Source organism: Pleurodeles waltl, chromosome 8 (assembly GCF_031143425.1).
Source record: "Pleurodeles waltl isolate 20211129_DDA chromosome 8, aPleWal1.hap1.20221129, whole genome shotgun sequence".
NCBI classification, from domain to species: Eukaryota; Metazoa; Chordata; class Amphibia; order Caudata; family Salamandridae; genus Pleurodeles; species Pleurodeles waltl.
The window spans coordinates 70,165,002-70,184,780 of NC_090447.1; the positions used below are offsets into that span (position 1 = coordinate 70,165,002).

General features: G+C 43.1%; 1 protein-coding gene across 2 annotated transcripts in view; it reads left to right on the top strand.

Moving 5' to 3' along the window:
- The first annotated feature begins 11,663 nt into the window (after positions 1–11,663).
- The window catches only part of NUP98 (nucleoporin 98 and 96 precursor), a 603,720-nt gene continuing 595,604 nt past the window's right edge, over positions 11,664–19,779 (top strand). For both annotated transcript variants that reach the window (XM_069203729.1, XM_069203730.1), the window contains exon 1: positions 11,664–11,777. The gene's annotated coding sequence lies outside the window, so the exon portion shown is untranslated. The remainder of the gene's footprint in view (positions 11,778–19,779) is intronic.

Sequence of the window (19,779 nt, forward strand, 5' to 3'; positions counted from 1 at the left end):
CTCCCCTTTTGACACTAAGGGCCAGATGTAGGAAGCATTTTGCATGGTGCAAACTGCGAAAATCGCAGTTTGCGCCATGCAAAATGCCGATCGCGATGCTCATTCACAATTTGCGAGTCGGTACCGACTCGCAAATTGTGAATGCGACTCGCAAATAGGAAGGGGTATCCCCTTCCTATTTGCGACTCGCATCGCTATGCTAAATTGCTTTGTGACCGCGAATGCGGTCGCAAAGCAATTCGCAGTTACCACCTGTGTCACACTGGTGGTAACCCATTCGCAAAAGGGAGGGGTCCCCATGGGACCCCTTCCCCTTCGTGAATGTTGCCAAAAAGGGTTTTTCAGAGCACTCTGAAAAACCAAAACCAAATGGTTTCGTTATTTTTTTTATTTTGCAACTCGTTTTCCTTTAAGGAAAACGGGCTGCAAAATAAAAATAAAAAACTACTTTATTTAAAAAGCAGTCACAGACATGGAGGTCTGCTGTCTTCAGCAGGCCACCATCCCTGTGAGTGCAGGGACTCGCTATGGGGTCGCAAAATGCGACCCACCTCATTAATATTCATGAGGTGGGTCTTTGCGACCCCATAGCGAATCGCAGACGGTGTCTGAGACACCGTTCTGCATCCGAATTTGCGATTTGGAAAATGCTACATCTGGCCCATACTCCCAGCTGGGATAAAAATGACAAAACATGTTGGTGATGGCCTAATACAGACCCAGCTACTGCTTCTCATTTTTTGCAGCTTAAAACAAAGCCCTGATATCAGCATAATGCTTCTTTAGGCCAGAGCATGTTGCACCTATGGGATCACTTGATGCCCCTCTATGGGGGCCTGCCCCCCAGTTGGAAGACCCATGTTGTATGCCTGTGAGAACCGGGGTGATAATATGATAATCTAACAACAGCCCTGTGGGACTCATTAATGTTCTGCTTCACTCTTACTTTCAAAACAATGTGGTTGAAACCAAATAAATTTATCAAAAGAAGTGTACAGGCCAACTACTTGATTACTTATAAATAAACATGTTGTCTAGGAACAATATATAGTTCATAGCATGCAAATGTACAAAAGTTGTTTAGTGTATGCAAAGCAGTGCTCAAAGTCAAAACAAGAATTGTATACATATGGTACAATATAAAACAAGACACTGAAAGATAACTGGCTTACTCTGGTTTTTGGGAAAGTCAACATCCTATGCGTATGTTTGATATCTCCTCACGTAAATGAAAATGCTGCATAAACCCTAGGGAGTTGACGTTTCAAACCGGGAGCAATTAATTAGGTCTCATCAGTATAGGTGCTGTGACTAATGTTCCACCATTGGTGTAGACCAAGAACGAAATAAATTGGATCTCTTCATGGTCATGGACCGAGAAGCAAGATCGTCTCAAGTATGTGAAATGCCCTTTTTAAGAAAACACATCAGCAGTAGTAGAACAGCGACAAACTGAAGCCTTTGTGTCAAAAATCTTTCAAGAAAACTGCACTGCTGGTCTACTTAGCTGGTCAGTGGTGCATCTCAAACGTATTGAGGTTCTTCCATTCTTCCTCACCAGGTCAGCATCATACTGTCGGTCAGTAAGGAGAGGGCCAATCACAAGATCAAGTGAGGCCTGCATGTGCTGACAAATGAGAAGAAAGCAAATCAGAGTGACGATGAAGCCAACCAGGAGTAAGTAGTGAGTGGGCTCTAAGATCAACGTAAGCAAATAAAAGTTCTCACAAGCGACAGGACATGTACAGTCTTGGGCAAGACCTAAAAGTAAACTACCCCACTACTGGTGGCTGGAAATGCACAGGAACTATAGGTGGGAAAAGGTAAGGACCAGGGTCTGATTCAATTGTATCACGCATACATAAAACCACAAACAGGATGGCAGTTGATTGTGCAAGAGAGATATGAACTTCACAAAACCATAAGCAACATCATAAAACTATAAGGGAAAATATCTACTACGTATACATATTTTTAGAAAAGGAGGAATAGAACGTTCAGTTTGGTGATTGTGAGAAAATGTGGTTTACTATATGATGTGGTTGTTGGATCTCACCATGTAATATGCTCACAAATCTGACTTGGGTCCGGTCAAGCTCATTTGTTAAACCTTAGTTCACCTCTGGGTAGCTATGGCTTAGAGCAGTCAGACTTAAACAAAGGAACAAGTGTAAAGCGTTTAGAAGTACTAAAACATTGAAAAAAGGAAGTCATGCACCAATTTATAAAACAGATCTTATTCTTATGAAAGTTTAGACACCAAAACATGAAAAGATCCACCAGAAAGTTCTGGAGATATAGGGGGTCATTCCAACCCTGGCGGTCATCGACCGCCAGGGTGGATGACCACGGAAGCACCGCCAACAGGCTGACGGTGCTTCCCTGCCCATTCTGACCGCGGCGGTAAAGCCGCGGTCAGAAAAGGGGATCCGGCGGTTTCCCGCCGGATTTCCCCTGTCTGGGCTGAATCTCCATGGAGATTCCGACCCCCTTCCCGCCACCCTGTTTCTGGCGGTTTTTACCACCAGGAACAGGATGGCGGGAACAGGTGTCGTGGGGCCCCTGCACTGCCCATGCCACTGGCATGGGCAGTGCAGGGCCCCCTAACAGGGCCCCACCATGATTTTCACTGTCTGCTTAGCAGACAGTGAAAATCGCGACGGGTGCAACTGCACCCGTCGCACCCCTGCAACACCGCCGGCTCCATTCAGAGCCGGCTTCTATGTTGCAGGGCCTTTCCCGCTGGGCCGGCGGGCGCTCCTTTGGCGGGCGCCCGCCGGCCCAGCAGGAAAGCCAGAATGGCCTCCGCGGTCTTTTGACCGCGGATCGGCCAAATGGCGGTGAATGACCGCCATAGAGTTTTAAATAAATCATAAATTACTGCAAAATTCTAACAAGCATAGGTAACTGCAAAGTTTGAAAACTTTGTAAAACTTTTAAAGGGTTGTGCTCTGCTACTGTGGGACGCTTTTGGTGACAAACTCTGACAAGAGGAAGACCAGAAAGTGGTGGTAGAACAGCTACCTTACCACCAAAGCAGTCTCAAGTCCAGTCCCCGGATCTGTGTGCAAACCGCTGTAGACTTTAATGGAGTGGTCCTGATGCAAGGGATACAGGATGCTAAGGATGCTGTGAGATGTTGAGAATGCTGTCCGGTTGGCGGGGGTTCTCCTGCGGCTATTTCTTGGTCCATGCTCTAGGAGGGACTTTGGTCACAGGGGTCTGTGCATCTCAAAGTGCTCTTTGGTTTAGCAAAGTTTAAGTCGCCACTGGACTTTTGGTTTTTATTTACAGAAAAAAACAGGGGTTCCCTTTGGTGAAAGCTAGATTTTGTTGTGGGTAACATAACTGTACTCTTTCTACTCTCCCAAGCCCGGCAGACTTGGGTGCAACCTTTTGAGCATCAGAACTTGATTGTCCTGGCTGCACGTTTGTGGTCAGCAGCGATCAAGCGATTGTGGCTACTGACTGGCCAGGATGGGCAACTTTTGTGGCCCTAGTGCTCTAATAGGAATTCAGCCAACTGACTCTTGCAGTTCACCTCTAATGTCTCGGGCTCTGGAGTGACTTTTCATGAGTCAGGCACCACAGGTGCGGTCCTATATTTGCTAGCCCAAGGATCAACACGTGCAGTCCAGTAGTGCAGTCTCTCTTGCCAGGCCCAGGGAACAGCAGCCTCTCTTGCCAGGTCCAGGGAACAGCAAGACAGTTCTTCTTTGGTCCTCTCTCCAGTCTAGATGTGATCGGAGGTCTTGGTGCCATGGGTGCCTTAATAATTCCCACAAACTGCCCTGTGAGACTTGGTGGTTACTAGCCAATGGTCTACCAGAACATTTATCGCCTGATGATGACTTTCTACAAAGCATGGCATCTACTTATCCCAGAGTGCACGATTCTGCCCACTCCCAAGATGGCAGAACCCATCTCTCAGTGTGTGAAGCTTGGTAGCCCACTCTAGAGATGGGGCTCCCTGAGGGCTACACGCTCATGGAAAAAACAGTTTTGCAACTAGTCTCCACTCTCTGTCCTCGATGCCAACCCATCTACCTCAACAAAAGAGCATTTCCTCTTGTTTGTGCCCACCATTTGCCCTTCAAAGACGGCTTCCCCTTTGAAGCTTGACTTTTGGGCTCATACCCTGTGTGGCTTCTTGCCTGGGAGAAGTGACACAGCTTCCAACAGCAGACCTCTACTGTTTTCACTCCTAGAAGTTGTTTGCATTTCTCCCCAGGAGGGCTGTCTTGTGGCCAGCATCTGCAAATGGCTATTAGAACTTGGGCAACAAATTGGTAACTTTCTAAAATTTGCCTTCAATTAAACATTCCACTAAATTCTACCTAGGCATTAAGCAGAGTTTAATGTGATCCTTAATTTGATACTTTGAGGTACCAACTTTAGTTGTCCCGTTCAGGAGTTAGCATAGCTAAGTTGCCAGTGTGTAACCCTGTATTCACCAATGGTTCCACTAGCCTTTCCACAGTAAAAATGACAATTTGAGGATTTTACTGTTAGGACACATAAAAACACATGTCCCGCTTTTTAATATACAGCACTTAGCCTTAGAACTCGATAGGCCAGCTTTAAGGGTGACATACATATCTTAAAAAGGGAGGTTTGGTTTTTGCCATTAGTTTAAATGGCAAAGTTGAGTTAGCAGTTTAAAACTACTCTGTGAGTCTGCAGTGCAGACTGGAATACATGTTCTCATGTTGTGACATTCAGGGTGGCACAATCAGTGCTGCAACCCTAGTGGTACACTTTAATTTACAGGTCCTGGGTACTTCTGATACGTATAAGTAGGTAAAGTTATACCAATTGGGCAAAACATAGTTCAACATTACACTTTTAAGGGTCAAAGCACTGGCACTGAGGTCTGAGCCGAAAAACCAGCAGCATCACTCCAAAACATTGTGGGCCATTATTCAAAAATAGGCATTTCCTGACAGCAATAATGAGAGAACTAGACACCAAACACTATTATCTATCTCCTGTAATGTACACTAGCCTACTCACTGTCTTTAGCCTATTGATTATTTTGCTTTTTACTTCAAATATTATTAATGTTTCAACCCATTTGTCTTATTCAATGCTTCAATATATTGTTTTTTAAATCGCAACAATAAAGTTTTACCATATCATGCTGATGACTATCTCTAACCTCTGATAGCCTCCACCCAAGGACTCATACACTAAATCTAGTGTTACCAGGCCTGCAGAGTGGCACATGTCATGTGTTAGATAATGCTTTATAGTTCTTCTTTCCACATCACTGCACTATTATATACTGGCATGCATACATTATTAGCTCTTCTACTTCAGCACATTACTTGAGGTGTGGTGATGGGTTTGCACTTTCTGTGAGATAATATGAGTTTGCACTTTTTGTGAGACGATTTCCTATATAAACTCTCGATTTTTACTTTTTTTAATTCCACTAGGGATGCTGTCTGTTTCTCTATTGAATTTGCTGCCCACTTGGGAGTCAGAATATTTTTGATTTTGTACTACTCTGTAATGATTTATTTGCTTACAGAGTTCATGGTGATTATTCTGTACCTTATCTTTTAAATTTTGTAATACGAACCCTTAAATGAAATCCATAGATTTAGAACTCAGGTTTTCAGCAAGCCCTTTACTTAATTGACTGTATTTCTGATATTTTGATGTATTGGGAGGTGGTTTAACTCGGGGAATGTTGCCTCATGAACTTTAGGTTCAATAGTGTATGTGATTTGTCAATCCGTGGGCATTCTGTTTTGTAAATTTTGGGGCTGCAAGAATTGCTGGGGACCCTGCATTCACATAATCTCTGCCTTTAATAAAAAAAAAATACAAAAAGGAAAAAATATGTGATAATAAAGCTTGCCCAACTTATATTTTCGGATAGTTTAGGAAATTATAGCCCCTCCTGCAGAGATGTTTGTTTGTTGAACAAATCCCAAGATACAGTGTGGTTAAGGGAGTGCAAGCAGTTAAAACGGTTGCTACAGGGATATGCGTGTAATCTATGGTCAGAAGCTTGATTGATCATAAAATAGCTTAAACAAAAGCTCTCACGTCTTGAAGGTCCATGTTTAAATAGGTTACCAAGTCCAGGTTTGCTCCTGAGCATTTTGATGTGTGTAGCCTTGTTAATTCCATTGTTATGTATTGCTTCCACTGGAAGCCTTTAGAGTGACTAACCAGATTTTAAATCTGAATATTAATTGTTATGAAGTTGCCTCAGAGCAACAGCTGGTAACAATAGTTGTTCCCAATGTTGCAACGTCATAAAGGAATTCCGGGCTACTCTGATGGGCTCTCTGAGAGCCTGTCAGCCCAGCGTTGCACAAGTGACCAGAGAGTACAGCTTCAGTTGAGGAGCAGGAACGAAGGCACAGGAAGAGATAAGAGTGGATTGCAGGAGACCAGTGTTTTTTTTTATCATTGGAAGAGGATATTATGTATGGCTTTCCCAATACTCCTCTGCCCCTGATAGATATCAAAATCAGGGTCAGGTGGCAATAATTTATGGATGGGTGGAATACATAGCATACAATTATAGGTGAGTATAAAATGAATAGCTGGGATGCTTTTCCTGTCACGGTTCTGAGCTCAAGAATCAAGCTTGTCTCTTGTTGTTTATTTGATGTCAATAAGAACGCCTTGGCGGAAAACCTCCCCATTACTCACTAGTACCAATTTATAATTCTGTATATAAGCTAAGGAATACAAGTACCTAAATATGAAGCTAAAATCTGAAGTTGATGAGCTTCTGACACAGGGACTTGTGAAACTTGAGAGCACTGGGTTCTGGTACATTAGAATGCATAACACTGCATGTAAGCTGGAGGTATCAATGTCAACACTGGGAATATCCATGAGGGAGACTTCAAGAAAACAAGCATTGACATACCCAATAGTTCTCACCTATGAAACCTACTGCATTGTTAATTTGTTTTTTTCCTAGATCGCCACAGCTAATGTGCATGCAACCACAGCAGGCATCTTTGAATTAAGTTTCATAAACTTTAAGAAAATCCATTCAAAGATAGCTTTCAATTATATGTTTGCCACGAAAGTGACCATCATTGATTCTCTTATGTTATACTTTAAGAAACCACATTCAAAGATGCCTACTGTACATGCATGTCTATTCGGAAAGTTTGGAATTCTTACAAAAAAACGTTAAGATGGCTGTCTTGCAATAAAATGCCAGGGGCACTGAAGGCATGAAGATGTTGTGGAGGTCACCTGCTTCATAAGAGGAATTTAATAACAAAAGTGGTGTGATAGGAAGAAAGAAAATTGTTTAATAAAGAGAGGAGGTATGGGAGGGGATATGAGAAAATAATGAAAAGGTAAATAGACCCTCATATGCAATGCAATTGAAGGTGTGATGTCAGCAGTAGAAGAATAAATGCTATCCGATTGAAACACTGTGAGACTAAAATGGGTGAGACAAAGACAATATTAGGGTGGACAGCCAGCAACCCAGGAACAGCAACAAACAGCTGTCTATGGACTAAAAATCACAGAATTTAGTTTCCACGTTAACTCACAGTGGGCAAAGAGATTGCTGGGAAAGCCAGCTGGTTCCCCCTGCCCTCCAAGAGTCCAGACGCACCAGAAGATGACTCTAGAGAAGATAGAGGAATAGCAAGACCCTTGCAGACTACGCAGCCTTCAAAACCACTGTCACCGCACACCACAATCTCATCAGAGCCACTAAGAAAACTGCCATACAGGAACAAATCAATGCACACAACACCAAAGAACTCTTCACCGTGATCATAGAATTTTACAAACCCAGCACAAATACCACGGACATCCCCCCTTCCCAAGCCCTCTGTGACAACCTCGCCACCTTCTTCCACCGCAAGATCTCAGAAATCTACGACCGCTTCGCAACACAGGACACACCAACCCCACCCGCCGTCGCCGCACCCAAATGTTCCAGATCCCTGCTGACTCTGACCAACTGGACCACCCTCACCACCGACGGCACCATATGGATCATGAATCCCGTCAACTCCAGAGCTCCCTCTGACCCCTGCCCCCACCACATCTACAAGAGAGCCAGCGACACCATTGCCCCTAAACTCTGCTGCACCATCAACTGCCCCCTCAAGACCACCACCTTCCCTGAAGACTGGAAACACGCAGAGATCAACCCTCTGCTGAAGAAACCCTCTGCAGACCGGCACTACAGAGAAGAAGACACCGACATGCGGACGGACTGTTAAATATTTATCTACGAGACATACGAGTGGACCTACCGGGGTTCTTCTTGATGGACAGCTCCGCACGCCCTGTGGACTTTCTATTTTTACTCATTGACGTTGATATCTAAGAGATGATTTAGCAAATTTTTGCTTTGGACTGCCTACTATCCTTGAGACGTATTGGAATTTACTTTTTGGAACCTTCCCGCATATTTTGGCATTGAAAAAGTCACTGATGTGACGAAACACGTGTTGGCTGTTTGCTTTGGAAAAATTGTTCCCCGCTACTTGGAATACCTCTCCAATCGGGGTCTTTTGTTTTGGAAAGATTGTTTCCCGCTACTTGGAATACCTCTCCGATCGGAATAAATTGAACTCTTCTCTGAAGACTGGATTTGAACATTGATGTGCTTGATATTTCTTATTCATTTAATCCCGTATGAGTAGTTGACTTGATCCTGTTTTTACTACTTTGCATACTGTGTGCTGTGATCTCTATTTGCACGGTCTTCAAGAACTACAGTCCCATCTCTCTGCTCCCCTTCTCAGCCAAAGTCATTGAGAAAGCAATTAAAACTCAACTAACTGAGTTCATCTAAACCAACCGCATCTTGGACCCCTCCCAATCAGGCTTCGGAAGCAACTACAGCCCTGAGACTGTTCTCCCCGCCGCAACAGATGACATCCGCAATCTCCTCAACTGAGGTGAAACCGCAGCCCTCATCCTCCTGGACCTCTCTGCTGCCTTTGACACCATCTCCTGTCACACCCTCGTCACAAGACAACACGATGCTGGCATCTGCAGCAAAGCCCTAGAGTGGATCCTCTACTTCTTCACCAGCTGAACCCAGAGAGCCAAACTCCCTCTGTTCTCATCCGAATCTACAGAGATCAGCTGCGGCGTCCCTCAGGGATCCTCCCTGAGCCCCACCCTCTTGAACTTCTAGATTGCCCCACTTGCAGACATCGTCAGAAACCACGGACTTAACACTGTATCATACGCCGATGACACCCAACTGATTCTCTCCCTCACCAACGAACTTGGAGCCTCAAAGAGCAACTTCGACAATGAGATAAAGGCAGCCACCTCCTGGATGAAGAACAGCTGCCTCAAGCTCAAATACAACAAAATAGAAGTCCTCATTTTGGGAACCACCCCCTCCACCTGGGACGACTCCTAGTGGCCTGCAGCACTCAGACCCCCCCGAATCCCACACCGATCGAACAACCGACCACGCACCCAACCACAGCATCATCCTCGACCTCAATTAACCACCAAATCAATGCAGTCTCATACTCCTGCTTCCACACGCTCCGCCAGCTCTGAAAGATCGTCAAGTGGATCCTCATTGAATCCAGAAGAATGGTCACCCAGGCGCTCATCAGAAGCAAGCTCAACTACAGCAGTGAAAAAAATCAGAGCAATGCACTCTATGCTGGTGTCACGCAGCTCCAAAAAAGCTGTAATGAATCCAAAACACAGCTTCCAGACTTATCCTGGACATACCTCACCACTGCCACATCTCTGGGCACCTGAGAGACCTCTACTGACTTCCGATCAACAAGAGAATTACTTTCAAGCTCCTCACACACGCATACAAAGCCCTCCACAACGTAGGACCCACATACCTCAACCATTGCCTCGCATTCTATATCACCACCATACAACTCTGCTCCACCCACCTGGCCCTGGCCACCATCCCATGGATCCACAAGACCACAGCCGGAGGAAGATCCTTCTCATACCTCACTGCTAAGACCTGGAACTCTCTTCCTCTTCATCTCAGGCAGTCTCCCTCACTGCCTCAATTCAGGAAGAACCTCAAGACCTGGCTCTTTGACTGAACCGGCCATCCAGCTCATCGATTGAACTGCAGATCTCCTCCCCTCCCCCCCCCAGCGCCTTGAGACCCTAAGAGGGGATTAGCTGTGCTCTACAAGAACCCTGATTGATTGAATGGGCTGGAGCAAGTGTGAGGCATGAGAAGAGATAAATAATGTTTACCTTAAAAGTCATGAGCCCCCCCCGCCCACAAATTCAGGGTATGCTCCTGAATGTAACAAGTTTGTTTTCTAGTCTGTCAGATTACTGTATTAGTGCATTCGTTAAAGAGATCTATTTTGTAATAAGTGGTGTATCAGTTCTACTACTCTCAACTGCTGCTCCCACCCAGGGCAAAGACATACTTGGACAAAAGGTATGAGTGATTTCCCTCATTTTAAAACAAACACTGCCTGCCACAAGCTCAAATCCATGCAGTCTTCTGTATTGTGCAAAGTACTTATATACAGCATATGTAAACAAGTTCAAAGTTACTGCAGTTTGCAAACATGATCCACTATTTTTAGCTACCTAATTTACTAAAGGATGCCACCACTTTTATTTTGGTTTCTCAGTCCAATTTCTGTCCCAATCCGACCATGACTGCTGCTCATTTAACACAAGAGGAGCAAATGCAAGTTTACCCGTGCAGGCAGACCGCACTAGCAGACAGGAAAGATCAGTGGTTCACAACCTATGGTCCTGGGAACCCTGGGGGTCTGCGAAGCCTCCTCAGAGGGTCCGTGACTGCTTGGAAAATTAACTAATATTAGCAGAATAATAGAGTGTATATACAAAAGTGGCTAAATGTGGAATTGAAAATGTATGAAAATACTGTAAATGTCAATTAATTTGAAATTGGTGGCTAAAAATTAAATTAGTATCCTCAGATTGATTTGTGGGAGCAGCACACGTGCATCAAACAGAATATGGTATGGGCAATGTGTGGCTTCAATGGAATAAAAAAAAACTCCAACCTTCCCATTAAACTTACAAAGTGTATTTTTGGGGGGGCAAATTAAATAGAATGTGCTACTTGATGGAATGCTTGTTTCTGTATTTTTGGTGGTATTGTTTTCCCGTTCAAATCATCAGCAATGTTTAGGTCAGGGTCGCAGCCTCCAGTAGTGACTCAGTGAGGGCAAGGGCAGACTCCAATGATGATTCAGTGGGTCCCAGGGTTCCAGTAATGATAAAGTGGGAGTCCAGAGAAGTCAAAAGGTTGGGAGCCTCTGGTATAGGTGATTGCAGTCTCGTGGCTGTGCACAGCAAGGGAATGCCCAGGATGGAAGTGGCAGCAACAACAACAAACAACATCTGGACTGTCACCGCCATTCCTGCAATGCGAGCTGCCTGTCAGAGGTGTACGCATGCGCACCACGTAGAAAGGGGGCTTGGGTATGTTGTTGGTTCTGTCCAGACATCGTTCAAACCAGGCTAGTCCTTTTACTCTTTCGCCTTCACATGTCACGCGGATGTACGACGCAGGCGGTGCTCTGACGTCGCTTCGGTGCTCCGCTTCCCGAAACAGAGTCGTTGGGATAAACAAAAAGTAATTGACGGGCAAGCCCTCCAATCGGCTTCCCGGGCGAGGGTGATTGACCGGCGCAGCTGCCTTAGGCCCGTGACGCCATTACGCTGCGCGCGCTCTGTTGGGGGTGACGCACTTGGCTCCCTCCTCGATTTCCGCGCTGGTTTGGGATCGCTCCCGGGGAGCGGAGAGGTGTTAGCGCGCGGAGCCCGGACGTACGGTGAGTGCTGGCGGCCGGGGGCTGAGGGGCCCGGTGCCTCGCGGAGAGACGGGCAGTGTCCGGCTGGGAGCGGCCCGGGAGGCTGACAGGCGGTCCTGGGCAGCGCTGACCGCCCTGTGCCGGTCCCCCCGCCGGCTGTCAGTGTGCTCCCGGGCCTCCTCGCCGCCCCGTGCCTCTGAGGCCGGCGCCCTGCAGGGGCCACCCCGCCACGGGCTTCTCGGGTGTAGCGCACACCGCCTGAGCTCCCGCAGCCGCTGCCCTCACGGTGGCCGGTGTCTGCCGATGGGCAGGTGCTGCTGCTGGAGCCCTGACGAGGTTCCCAGGTCCTTGTGTGAGGTGCTGCCCCGGTCCAGGTTTTATCCTTTCCGTCCTGAGGCTTGCAGTCTTGTTTATTCTGTTGGGGAGAAACCCAGGACTACAAGTCCCAGAATTCAAAGGATAAAACCCCGGACTGGAGCAGCACATCACCCATGGACCTGGGACGCGTGGCAGCCTTGCAATGCTGCTCCTTAGTATATTACTCCTGTATAGCTTCACATTAGTGACAAGTCTGCGGTGCATCCCGTGTCTCACGGGCCCCCGTTTACGGGGGCACCCAGCGCTTGATAATGATTACGGACTTAAAACTGTTATCTTTTGTTATGAATTACTAACTTAAAATAGTTCATTTTGGTCATGCCCCCGTAATGTTTCCTTCAGCCCAGTGCATACTAGTACAAACTTAAGTTGGCTGTCGTAGCTCCCAAAAGATCCTTCTTAAAACTTTCAAAGGCTGGGGGCGGTGTATTTATGTATACATCTCAACTAACTGAGCCCCTGAGGATAATGAAGTCCGGTGTTTGTATTCGACGGTGCCTTTAAGGGTGGGAGAAAGGAACAGTTGCTAACTGGGGTGTGACGAGTCTTTGCTAGCTGAGTTGAATGACCATGTTGATGAATTGAAACACACCCTATTACAAAAAAAAAATTGTGATTCCCCATTTGGTGTATTGATGTGGTGAAAATGAGAAAAAGGGCAGCATTGCTGAAAGTGAAACGTATACATATGTGTAACGTGGATTTCAAGTGCTGCACATGTGACGTCCGAATAATACGGTTACCTCATTTTAATTCGATAAGTTGTCATGTAACTCCGGTGACTATTCTGGTGAGTAATAAAGTGCCATGCTTTTGGTGCAATTTGAGGCAAGCCTACTACTTTAAAAGCAAGTCTGATAGTTGTATTGCAGCATTGATATGATTATTACCCCATTCTGGATTGTAAAATTATGCGAGAATTTTATGCAATTCTTTGGAAGGGGGGGTCTTCAGTTTTGCACGTGAAGAAGTGGTTTTTTTTATGGTTCTGAGGGCTCTTTTGTATGGTCTGCTATAGAGTGCTTTTGGTTGTTCCAGTCTCCTGACTTTATCCATTTGCATTGTAGTATGTTGAGTTTTCCTTCTTTTGATGTTGTGATTTAACCATAGATGCATTTTATTTCTTTGTAAGTGGATGTGCTGAGACTAGCAACAAAGTTGTAGAAGCTGTGTATTTATTTCGGTCGCATGTTTTTTTTTTTTTTTTTCAAGGTGGGTGTTGATTTGCTGGATATTTAGTTTTTTTCCTTTGTACAAGCCGCGTTGATTATTGTTGTCGTTGAAGTGTTAATAGATGTGTGGTTACTGAAGGTAAGAATGTTGGAGTCACTCCAACTTACAGGGGGAGTTGTATGTAACTGGCTTTTCATATGAATGCAAATATGGCATCTAGCATGTCCTGTGCAGTGAGTTAGGCCAGTCAATTTGTTATAGGTAGAAGGCTTAAAAGTTGGTTGTGATAGCTGTAGTTGTTGTTAGGCTGGCCTGAGTAGTTTTATTTAATTTTTGTTTAATTTTGAGGACGTCAAAGTAGAAGCGATATAAACTGGTTTTCCTTCAGACAAGCAACAGCATTTATGTTTATATTTGTTGTCAGTGTTTCAGCTGACTCTATCTGCTGTTGGAAGTAGCAGGAAACGAAACCTCTTGTAACTGTTTTATTTCTGTTTTAACTACTTAAAACTGCACTGTTTAAGAAGTGTAGATTTTAATAAAATAATTTGCTTTTTTTTTAAGTGAGCAAAACCATTCATGGTCATTGTTAAGGGCTAAGATGGACATCTTTTCTTTAATTATCATTTAATGGTGTAAAATGGATTTGGTATATAACCTTCTGCTGTTAGCTTGAATTGATCTGTAATGGTATTTATTCAGGCTGTTCATTCCTTTCCAACTGTGCCAATGGCTGACACTTACTTCCATAGCATGTTCTTAAGTGAATGTTCTTGGGCAGTCGTCAGTCAGTAACAATTTAGTAAATGACTAAGTCTGATCAGGTTGAGGTTCATACATCCTAGTTCCAGTCTAAGTTGGCTAGGGGAGCAGGCTTTGGGCAGACGAGTTATGAACTTTAAACAGTTGACAAATTGTTTCTCTACAGCCATGCGCTCACTCAATCCTAATATTTAGTGAAATACCTTTTGTCTTGGTTGGAGATATTGATTATGTCCATGGCATGCGACTGGAAGAGCTGCCATGGAGTCTAGCAGTTCATTGGAAGCATCTGTGTTGCCGGTATCCTGAGATATTAAGAGCCCACAAAAATGGTTGAGCCAAAAACAATGTTTAAGCAAGTAAATTATTCTTCACTGTGTGATTAAAATTTTGTCCCGTTGACATTGGCCACGGTGAGTTCAGATGTAAGGGGGGGGGGGGGGGGGGGTCAGGTTCAAGCCTGAGTAGCCGCGCCAATCCTTGGTAATTGCGTTTTTTTTCTTTTTTTTTCGGTCCTGTTTTAGTCATTGCGAAAGTAGTATGTTTTCGCTTTGTGCTAAGGTACTACTTTCTTTACTTTTCCTTTTAAATGTTGCACTGCATGAGGTTAAAAAAGCTATCTATGTTGAACAGCTAAGTTCTGGTTTAAATTTGAGTTCAAACATGGAATAGAATAAGACAGTCCTGATTATTTTTTGAATATTGAACATTTTAAATCTTTAACTGAAATTATAGACCTACATTTTAATAGAAATTTGTGGTGGACGCACGTACACATCAGATAGTTCTGTTTTGGGGATTGTCTAGTGCACTTTTTTTTTTTTTTTAATGTTCTTTGCCTGTCTTTCTGTACCCGTTTGTACCTGTGTACGATAGACTTCTACAGTTTGTGTTGCTGTCTGAACTGCAGCTTAAGGAAGCCTGTACATCTTTTGACCATGCCTTGCTTGTGTATTTCTTGTATCATTTTTTGCCTGTGTGAAGAAGTGTGTACTAATGCTGCCTGCGATGTATCTAGTCTCTGAAGGAATCTTGCTCTAGTGCTTATGCGTCAGGCATGTATGTATGTTTAAGTAGCCTTTTGTTGCTGCTACCAGAAGTCCTTCCTGTTCTTGAGGGAAACGCTGGACTAGAGTCCCCAGATAATTTACTACTTAAGTAAATTATTGCTAGACGTTTAAGTAGAAACGTTCTAATGAGCACTTGCATTGAATTAAGCTGTCATTGATAATATCGTGAATTGGAAAGAACAGTGCAAATGTTTCTTATTTATCACAATCTTCTTTTTTTGAACCGGGTGTAATGCCTCAGCTGATTGGTTTAGGTTGTATTGGCGAATATAAATTTGAAAGCAGGGAACAAAAACATTCATATAAGGAATAAGTTAACATAGTTGTGTACCTGAAAACAACTGCACATCGGCAAAGTCGCTGTGTAGCTTTATCTCCAACCTGGTCTTTCAAATATTTATGAATATTCTAGAAAAAACAAACCTGCTGCGCAGATCCGGCAGGGGGATGCATCAAAACATAAGTTAACCCAGTTGTTTGTGTCTTAAAATGAGCTTTACATTGTTTAACAATAAGAATTGGTGTATGATGAACTGAACTGCACTGTACCCAGAGAATCTAACGTATACATTTTACGTGAAATTTGTTATTTGTGGATCCATCAAATCTTCAAGAAACATTTCTTACTCTAGGAGTGGTGTGAATGTTGAGTCTTGTTGGGTTTTAAGATGACAAAAAGAGGAAGCAGCATATGCTCCGCTCTTATAAGTATTCTCCGCAAATGAAATTATGATTACTCTTTCTCAGTTTGTTAGAACAACGATGAGGTTAGCTTATAGTTACGTCAAATCTACTAGGCTAAGCTCCACGGGCCTAGCTTCAAGTGGGGAGATTGGGGTGTTAGACCCCTCCCCCCGCGTGTAGTTCCTGATAAATAGTTGGGTACAAGTGCTTTCAGTCTGGTATTGGGAGATGTTTGTTGGATTTCACCAGGTATTTTTACACACACTTTACCTCTCTGTTTAGAAAGACTTCAAAATTGTGTTTTCTCTCAGTGCCCCTACCAGTCCGCATCCCTCTCCCTTTCCACTGCATCTTAACCCCCCTCTTGGGAGCTCTGCTTGTCATATAATGTATTTTAACATTGTGTCAGTGTTATTGTTGGGGAAATCTGAAGCTCGCACACTCCTCAGTCAAACTGACATTTAACAAGATCATGTTGAGGATGTTCTTGATATTGCTGACACAGTCAAGTCACCTAATAGCAAAACATGTAATTTATACAGTCTAAAAAGATCAGGCTTCCCTCATCAATTGTTGAGAAATTCCACCTAATGACAAATTCAAACTACAATTGAGCCTGTGGGAGTGCTATGGAGATCTATTTGTCTATCTATTTTCTTTTTTTTTTCTTTTTTTGCGGTGACCCTTATAGTGTGCTCTTTCAAAGAAGAGGTTTAGACGACCATACATGGTAATTCTTACAGTGTGCCATTTCAAAGAAGACATTTAGACCTCCAGTAAACACTAGTAGTCCATGTATCAGCATCAAGGATATTTTAGACTCTGAGACCTGTAGAATCGGGGACACTTTGGGTGATGGTAGCGAATCTCTCAACTAGACTTCTACACAGGTTTACATTTTAATTTGGAAAATACAAAATTCATTGGTTTGTCGTCCAGGAATGTGGAATTCCTATAGCCAGACGACCACGACATATTGTTTGGGGTCAAGGACAAGTTTTCAGGCTTATTTTGTTCTTGAGACAAGTAGTCCAACCCCTGCAGCACAAACCCTTTGATTGCCAATTTACAGTACCACTTTAGAAAGGAGTTGCCTGTAGTTGAGGTAATATTTTTGTCTGGGTTAATACAAAGCTTTTAATATTGGGGTGAGCGCTCTAAATATGTGGTAAGCTCGGACTGTACTACTGACAATGGTTCCAGTAAAAAAAAAAAAAGAAAACGTGTACACACGTTTGCAAAGTAAATAAAAAAAAAAAAATGTATAATGCCCCCAGAATGCTCTTTGATTAGATGCAAATATTTGCATAAGCTTGAAAGCAAGACTGATGTTTTTTTGCTTTCAAAATAAAATGTTCACAAAAACTGCAACTAGGGAAAAACACGTTTTGCCGAACTGTAAAATTTTAGGTACCATTTATTTGAAGCATCATTTAGTAAAATATCTTGATGCTTTCTAGTTTTTCCAAAACATTTTCATAATGGAAAGTCAGTGTAACTAGTTCAAACAAAGTTATAGGAAACATGAACATAAAAAAATAAGCATTTTGCAAATCCAGTAGGTCCGACATTGCTGGTCAGTCTTGGTTTTCTCAAGGTGTCTTATTTTGACATGGCTTTTGTAAAACTTTATTGTTGTGGGAGCTGCTGGGCCCTCAGGATTGTAACAACTATCAGAAATATTTTTGGCCCCAAAAAGCACACATTGCCACAGTAATACTTGGCACTGGACAAAACTACTTTTATGTGCCAAAATGTACCTTGTGAAGGAGCAGATTGCGATCATTATAGCACAGTGTAACATTGATTTGTAAAAAGCAGAACGTGTTACTTGTGAGGGTATCCAGGTACTGAGAAGGAGCGGGTTCTGCATCATTCACAGTTAGCAAGCCGATAGATGGATAGAGAGAGAATTTTAATAAAACAAATGGTTCGGTTAACGCCAAACCTGATTAGGGGGTAAATTCTTTTAAAAGAAAGTCACAAGACTGCAGCCACGGTATGTTTTTGCATTAGTGCAGGTTTGTGTATTTAATGATTTCACAAGAAATTACAGAAATAGACTGGGAAATCATACTCCTAGACATTTTTTATCTGTTGAGCATTTACAAGTTTACTTTCTTTTCTCAGGAGTAAAGTTCAACCTTTCTCAGTATGGTAAATGATTAGAGAAGAGCTGGGGAAAACCCTTTTAAACACACATGGTAGTAGGTTTGCACAGACTCGCAAGGGCATTCCAGCCATGGTACTATTGCTTATCGCTACCTCCAGCCCCAGTATGTAAAGGTGGCAAAATAAGAAAGCTTCTAGTATTCCAGTCCTATTATAGTATTAGCTCTGGCATAATCAGAGAGGCTATTATCAGAGCTTTTAAATAATGAGATTGCTGCCATAATTTGTTGCCGTGTTACATAGCACCAAAGAAACAAGTGGATTTTTTGACAGAACAAGTAGATTTATGAAGCAGCCTGTCCTATGGACAAGTAGATAACTTTTTATATTCCACACCTCTGGTTTTACTAGGGGAAGAGTCTCTTCCTTCCCCCCCCCCCCCCCAAGACTAACTATTCATAGCTATCCACTTTTTCTGTAGACTCTGTGTCCAGAAACCATTTTTTGAGTGCCTTCTCATTTTCCATTTTCTTAATCTTAGATCTGACCAGGTTTTTATCTTTTTTGTGTAAGCCTCCAATGCATTTAATAATGGTAAGACCTATCCGTGCTTAATCCAAAAGGACAGTGTTGTCCACGGACATAAAGTAGAACATTACTTAGCCACCACTTGCATACAAACGTTTCCCACACATCGTCTGTATTTATACAAAACAGTAATGGGGCAGGTTCACAGCCCCACTTTGTCCCTGGTATTGTGCGGCGGTCACCTCTCTACTCTTGCCATATTTATTCCTGCTCAAGTATTAGTGTGAAGGTGACAAATCAAATTTATCAGTGAATGGCAGATAGCTTGGTGTTCTAGCTCTCACCATGGCAAAAAGGGACAATATTCACGTGAAACTCATTTAGAAAACATTTTTTGTAATCACGCGAAATAATTTTCTTGGCCAATGAATTAATCAATTAATGCAATATCCTTTGCACTGTAATCATTCTGTCAGTAATGATATGACATGCAACTAGTACTAGGCATGTCAAACAACATCTATTCCTTGTAACTATGTTAAAAAATAATTTGTGAAAAGAACACTGAAAAATAGAACATAATCAAAAAGGTATCTCCCTCCTCCCCCCCCCCCCCCCCCCCCAACCAACCCCTAGTGCAATCAGGACACCGCAGAAACAAAAATACAATCAATTCACTTATTTTTTTAACATTTTAGTGGTAGATCAATCCTTAAAGTTAAGACTGCCTCTGTCAGAATTTCACAGTAATATGTGTGGTTTAGACAGGTCGTGAATGGATGCAACGAAAAGAAAGAAGGTAGGGCAGGAGGTCTGTCTTATTTGTTGTCAACAACGTTTTGACCCTTGTCATAGATGTTGGGGTCCCATCAGGACAAACTGTGATCTTGGGAATGGCTGTATTGAAGAGTGTTCTGTAAATGTACAAAACCGAGAATAAAGCTGCAACTTGTCATGTGTTGTCATGTAATCCTGATATCAAAATTATAGATAAGGCCTTGGAATCGATGCCCGAGTTAAGAATTGGAGAGGAAAATGGCCTTTCGTTGCGTCAACTGCAGCAACCAATGCTCCTCGCAATTCAAAAAATGAGGAATGTCTAGGCTTCAAAGTCGCCAGTTCTCTCAATAAACACCATAATCTATCACTGATATGCAGTTAATAAATAAAAAAAATTGTTGTAAGCAACCAGAATGGAGGGTCTAACACTTTCGGTGGTGAATTGTCTCTATCTGAAGCAAGTTTGATTAGATGTGAGGAGATACACATCTTCCACCCAAATTGCAGCTTTTTGAAAATTGTTCTTAACAATACGT